This window comes from Cryptomeria japonica, chromosome 6 (genome assembly GCF_030272615.1).
Source record: "Cryptomeria japonica chromosome 6, Sugi_1.0, whole genome shotgun sequence".
Classification (NCBI taxonomy): Eukaryota; Viridiplantae; Streptophyta; class Pinopsida; order Cupressales; family Cupressaceae; genus Cryptomeria; species Cryptomeria japonica.
The window spans coordinates 468,222,282-468,228,281 of NC_081410.1; positions in this window are offsets into that span (position 1 = coordinate 468,222,282).

A 6,000-nucleotide genomic window follows, 5' to 3' on the forward strand; every position below is an offset into this window, starting at 1 on the left:
TTCGATGATTAATAGGAATGTCTTGTTCCAAAGAGTGAGTACCCCGCATAAGACTGATGTCTAGTTTCAAGTGTATCTTTCCATGTATAAGACATGATGTTGATAAATGAACTGATTAACTAGAAATGTTGATCAATTTGATTGTAGACCTTGAGAGTTTTCCTGTTGTTGATCTGATTTAATAGATGGCTCGTGCTTTTTGTTAAATTCTGCGAGAAGCAAGAATCAAGCCAGGATCTGATGTCGGTCATAGATCACATGCAACTCCAAGCAACGGATGATCGAAGATCAAAATAGCTGAATGAAGATAAATCTGATATGAGAGAAAAATAGAGATAAAGAAGAGAATTTTGAGAAGACTCTCACCGAGCTATCACTTCACTTGACTTGTGAAGGTGAGAGTATATTGCTTATTATATAGAAAAATAATAGCATATACAACCAAGAGGTGCATTAACTCCCACCTCCATAAAAAGTGGGAGGTTTTACCTACTACCCCATAAAAGGTGGGAGGTTTTTACCTACTTGGTAAATGTCAAAATATGTGGCATAACCTCCTTACATGAAAACAAAAAAGGAGTTATAAGAGGTGGCACATAAGGCCAAAAGAGGGTGAGAAACCCAACTACCCCATAACCCACTTAGGAAATGACAAAATAGTGGTTATGAGAGGTGGCACAACAAGCCAAAAGAGGGTGTGTAACTCAACTACCCATGTGAGGTAGAGAGTTACACATGTAGCTAATGTATTCTGCCACGTGTCCTCATATTAACCACACCTAATAACCTAAGCAAGCTTAATAATATATGTGTAGGAAAAATAAATACCCCCTAACATAAGGAAAATAAAAAAACTACACTAACACCCCCCCTTAAGCATAGCTTAGGTGGGTGAAAAGATGGGTCCCGACAAATGAGGCCATGTTAGGTACCCATGTACATAAATATCCCCCCCAAAAGAAGAAGCCCCCTATAAGAGGAATAGACCCCCCCTAAATAGAGAGAGAAAGAATGAAGGACTAAGAAGCCCCTCCTGAAGTAGACACCTTTTGCATCCCAAGCAAAGATCGCAAATGAAGGAACTTGCTTTCGGTGAAAGGTTTGGTGAAGATGTCCACAGTTTGCTCCGATGTAGAACAATACTTAAGATCAATGATGCCTTCCTGAATGAGCTCCCGAATATAGTGCATATGTATCTCAATGTGTTTCGTCCTCTGATGATGAACTGGATTTCTTGAGATCTGTATAGCACTCTGATTATCACAAAAGATGATGGTAGGCTTTCTAACTGGAATACCAAGCTCAGTAAGAATATTTTGAAGCCAAATAGCCTCAGTGGTGGCATTGACTGCCCCTCGATACTCGGCCTCTGTCGATGAAAGAGAAATTGCAGACTGCTTCTTGCTCGACCAACAAACTGGACCAGAACCAAGTGAGAAGCAATACCCAGAAGTAGACTTGCGATCCTGAGAATCACCTGCCCAATCTGAATCCGTATATCCTACCAAGTCAATATCCACACCTGCTACATACTGAATTCCATAATTGTGAGTACCCTGAATGTAGTGGAGGATTCGCTTAGCTGCTTTCCAATGCAACTCATGTGGCTCCTGCATGAATCTAGAGACCATGCCCACAACATAAGAAATGTCAGGTCTCGTATGAGTCAAATAAATGAGGCTTCCAACAAGCTGTTGATATAAAGTGCCATCAACCAAGGGTGAAGAGCACTTAGCCTCAAGTTTGACCCCTCACAAAAATGGAGTAGGTGCAGGCTTACAATCAGCCATGTGAAATCTGGAGAGCATATCAAGTGCATACTTGGGTTGTCCAAGGAAGATTCCTGAAGATGATTGAGTGATCTCAATGCCCAAGAAGTAATGCAGAAGACCCAAGTCTGGCATCAAAAATCTATCATGTAGAGCAATTTTCACTACTTTGATGGTGGATGAGTGACTCCCTGTGAGTAACAAGTCATCAACATAGAGAACTAGAAATGTGAGAGTTTCATCCTGTTGCAGAATGTATACGTTCGGATCAGAATGGCACCGAGTGAAACCAACTGTCAGAAGGAATGAGTCCATCTTCGCATACCAAGCTCGAGGAGCCTGTTTGAGGCCATAGAGAGACTTTCGAAGTCGACACACAAGTGAAGGATCTTGAACAAACCCCTATGGTTGCTCCATGTAGATTTCCTCCTGAAGGTCACCATGAAGAAATGCACCCTTCACATCCATCTGATGAACTTCCCAACGATGTGCTGCAGCTATAGCAAGAACAAGTCGGATGGAATTCATCTTAGCAACTGGAGCAAAAGTCTCAGAGTAATCAACCCCTGGAACTTGGGAAAAACCTTTTGCTACCAAGCGAGCCTTATACTTATCAACCGACCCATCCGCTGCAAATTTTGTTCGATAGATCCACTTGCATCAAACAAGTTTCCTTCCCTTAGGAAGAGGAACTAAATCCCATGTGTGATTCCTTTCCAAGGAATTGAACTCTTCTTGCATTGCAGCATCCCACTCAGGAACACCTGAAGCTTCTCGAAAGGACTATGGATCAGAAGCTGAAGAAATGAAGAGATGTGGAGCTTGCTGAAATTGTGACCTTGTTCTTCTAGTATCTAATGGATCACCAAGCCAATCTCCTGCTGACTCAAATGTTTGTTGAGCCCAAAGAGGCACTGAGGCTGAAGAGTCTAGGGGAGAATCATTAACCTCTGAATGATGACTATGAGAGGAATGTGAATCCTCATCATCACTGTCACCATCTGAAGTAGAGGAAGAAGACTCCTCATCAAGATTAGGAGGATTAAGATCCTCTGAAGAACTGTCATCATAATGCAATTTCTCCAATGTGATAGTGGATGGAGAACTGGTATGAGAAGAACTAGAAGAACTCTCCTCAAAACGAACACTCCTCTCAATGAACAACTCATGAGTAGTGGGATGGAGAAGCCTATACCCTTTGACATCATCTGGATATCCAACAAATATGCAAGGCTTACTCTGTGGATCCATAGCCTTGCGTTTTTTAGCTGGAATGTGGGCCCATGCAAGAGAACCAAACACTCTAAAGTGTTTAACTATGGGGTTTCGACCAGTCCAAGCTTGAAAGGGAGTTACCCCCTTCATAGCTTTATGAGGAACTCGGTTCTGGATGTAACACGCACAGTTGATGGCCTCTGCCCAATACTGAGGTGCCAAAGACTTGGAGTGAATCATACAATTAGCCATCTCCTTCAAGGACCTATTCTTTCATTCTGCTACACCATTTTGTTGAGGACTGTATGGAACTGTGTGCTGCATGTTGATACCTTTTGAAGCACAAAACTGTTCAAACTGATTATTAACATATTCACCCCCATTATCTGTACGCAGAATCTTGATGAACTTCCCAGATTGTTTCTCTGCAAAAGCTTTGAAATCTAGAAAATTTTCAAAGACTTCAGACTTTTGTTTGAGAAAGTAAACCCATGTATATCTGGAAAAGTCATCAATAAATGTCAAGACATATCTAGCCTTGTTGAAAGATGGTTGTGGAAATGGTCCTGCCAAGTCACTATGTACCAACTCCAATAGTTGTGTAGCTCTCCAAGCTTTACCTTTATCATACTTCTCCTCTGGATGCTTACCAAGAATGCACCCCTGGCAAACTCCATCAGAAAATCGAATAGAAGGCAACCCTGAAACCATTTCTTGTTGACTGAGTTGTTGCAAGTAATGGTAGTTCAAGTGGCCAAACCGTTGATGCCACAAACAACTCACCTCATCTGCATGAGTGAGTAAAACTGTCGAAGGAGAGTCAGGAACAAAGTGAGAAAACTGATATAATCTAGAATGATGATCTGCTTTTCCCACAGCAACAGTAGACCCATTATGCATTTCGCTGATTACCACTGCATCTGATGTGAACTCAACTCGCTTGCCAGAACTAGTGTGAGTGATCTGATAAACAGATAGGAGATTAGTTGATAAAGATGGAACACAAAGGACATCTTGAAATGTTCCTTCACCCACATCAACAGACCCTCTCCCATGCACTTCAACAGGAGTGTCATCACCCATTAGGATGGAAGGCATAGAACATGGCTCTAAAGATATGAAATCATCTTCTGAAGAAGCCATGTGGTGTGAAGCACCTGAGTCAATTATCCAAGAATTTGGTTGTGAAGCAATAGCAACTAGGGCCTTACCCTTTCCTTTCCCCTTACTCTTATCAATGTCCTTAGAAGATCCTTCCGATGAACTCTGTTTGACTGAATCAGGAATCTTGATATTATTCTTTTCAAGAAGATTTGAAAGGTGATCAATTTGTTTCTTTAAACACTTATGTTCATCATGACCAGGCCTCTTACAATAAGAACACTTGACCTTCTCCTTCTTAGGTTGTTCACCTTTTGATAAAGAGGTCTCATTGTCTGCTTTTGAAGTAGCAGATTTCTGATCTTTCTTCTTCTCTCCTTGGTTCTTTTGTTTCTTATCTTGCTTACTAGACCCTTTATGTTCTTTTGTGCCTTGATTTACAACTAAGGCATGTGACTTAGAGGGCTTTATTGTACCCATTTGAACCAATTTGTCCTGCTCCCTAGTGAGTTCTACAGCAAAATCATCTAAAGAAGGCATTTTGAATGTGGTACCTAGGGCACATTTGGTAGCATAGAATGTAGAAACAAACACTGAATAGTTAGGACCAAGCTTAGAAAGAATACTCAAGATCAGTTGCTTATCATCTTTCTTAGTTCCACACTATTCCAACTGCAATCTTATAGACTTAAGTTTAGTGAAGAAGTCTTGTATAGTATCAAAATTGGTTGGATTCAACCCTATGAGTTCATTCTCCAATTGATGACCTCTTAGTTCATCCTGCTTACCAAAGAGGTTTCCCAAAGTAGTCCATACTGCATTTGGTGTAGTAGCAGATTCAATGTGAAAAAGAAGGTCAGGAGAGACTGACATGCACAATGTACCAAAAGCTTCATCACATTTATTAAACCATTTAATCTTTTCTGCAGCATCTTGAGGTTCAGTTTCAAGTCCCATAGTAACATGATGATATCCATGTCTTTTCAGATATATTATCATCTTAGATTTCCATTCAAAGTAATTATATGGTGTTAAAAGTGGAACTGTAGATGCATCCAAGATAGCAAAAAAGAAGATTGCAAAGAGTCAAGAAGAGTGCAAGAAAGAAGACACAAGAGACACCCCCCCTTTTCACTAGTCTTTGAAATCACCCCCCCCAAATATTACAAGGTTGGCACTTTATAATTAGTGCATTTACAAGGCTTTTATCAGATTACAATGCTTTCTAAGGCTTTAATGGCCAAAATAGAAAGTTTAAATACATATAAATTTAACACAAAATCTGAAAAAATTAGCCTTATTGCTGCTCAATGTATCTTAATACCTTTCCAACAACTATTCATTTTTGTAAAATAGAGTTGTGAAAAGAAAGATATGATCTATAGAAGGGAAAAAAACATGCAGCTGATTCAACCTGCAATATCTAAAAAAGAAGGGTAGAATATTTCAATAAGACCTGCAATTTTGAAGAGTGCTCATTTCCAGCTTTCCATCAAGTACTCTGATTTTTTTTTTTACTGTGTTCTCCAAACTCTGAATTTGGTGAAATAAAAGTCACTTATGATTTTCAGAAGCCTTCTGGACACTCTGGAAATGCTAAAGAAGCCTCCAATATTACCAAAAATGCTGCAATCACCCAGATCTCAAAGAACACATATATAAAACCAGATTTAACTAGAAGCTTATTTTCCTTTAAACTGTTCTGATTCTCCAGATCACACGAAAATGCAGGAGAAGAGCATACTTGGTTTTTAAGAAAAATATTAGCTATCTAACAATCTCAAATCTCTCAAATAAATCAGAAAAGCAATGAGCTATACCAGACAACACGGCTCTGATACCATGTTAAATTCTGCGAGAAGCAAGAATCAAGCCAGGATCTGATGTCGGTCATAGATCACATGCAACTCCAAGC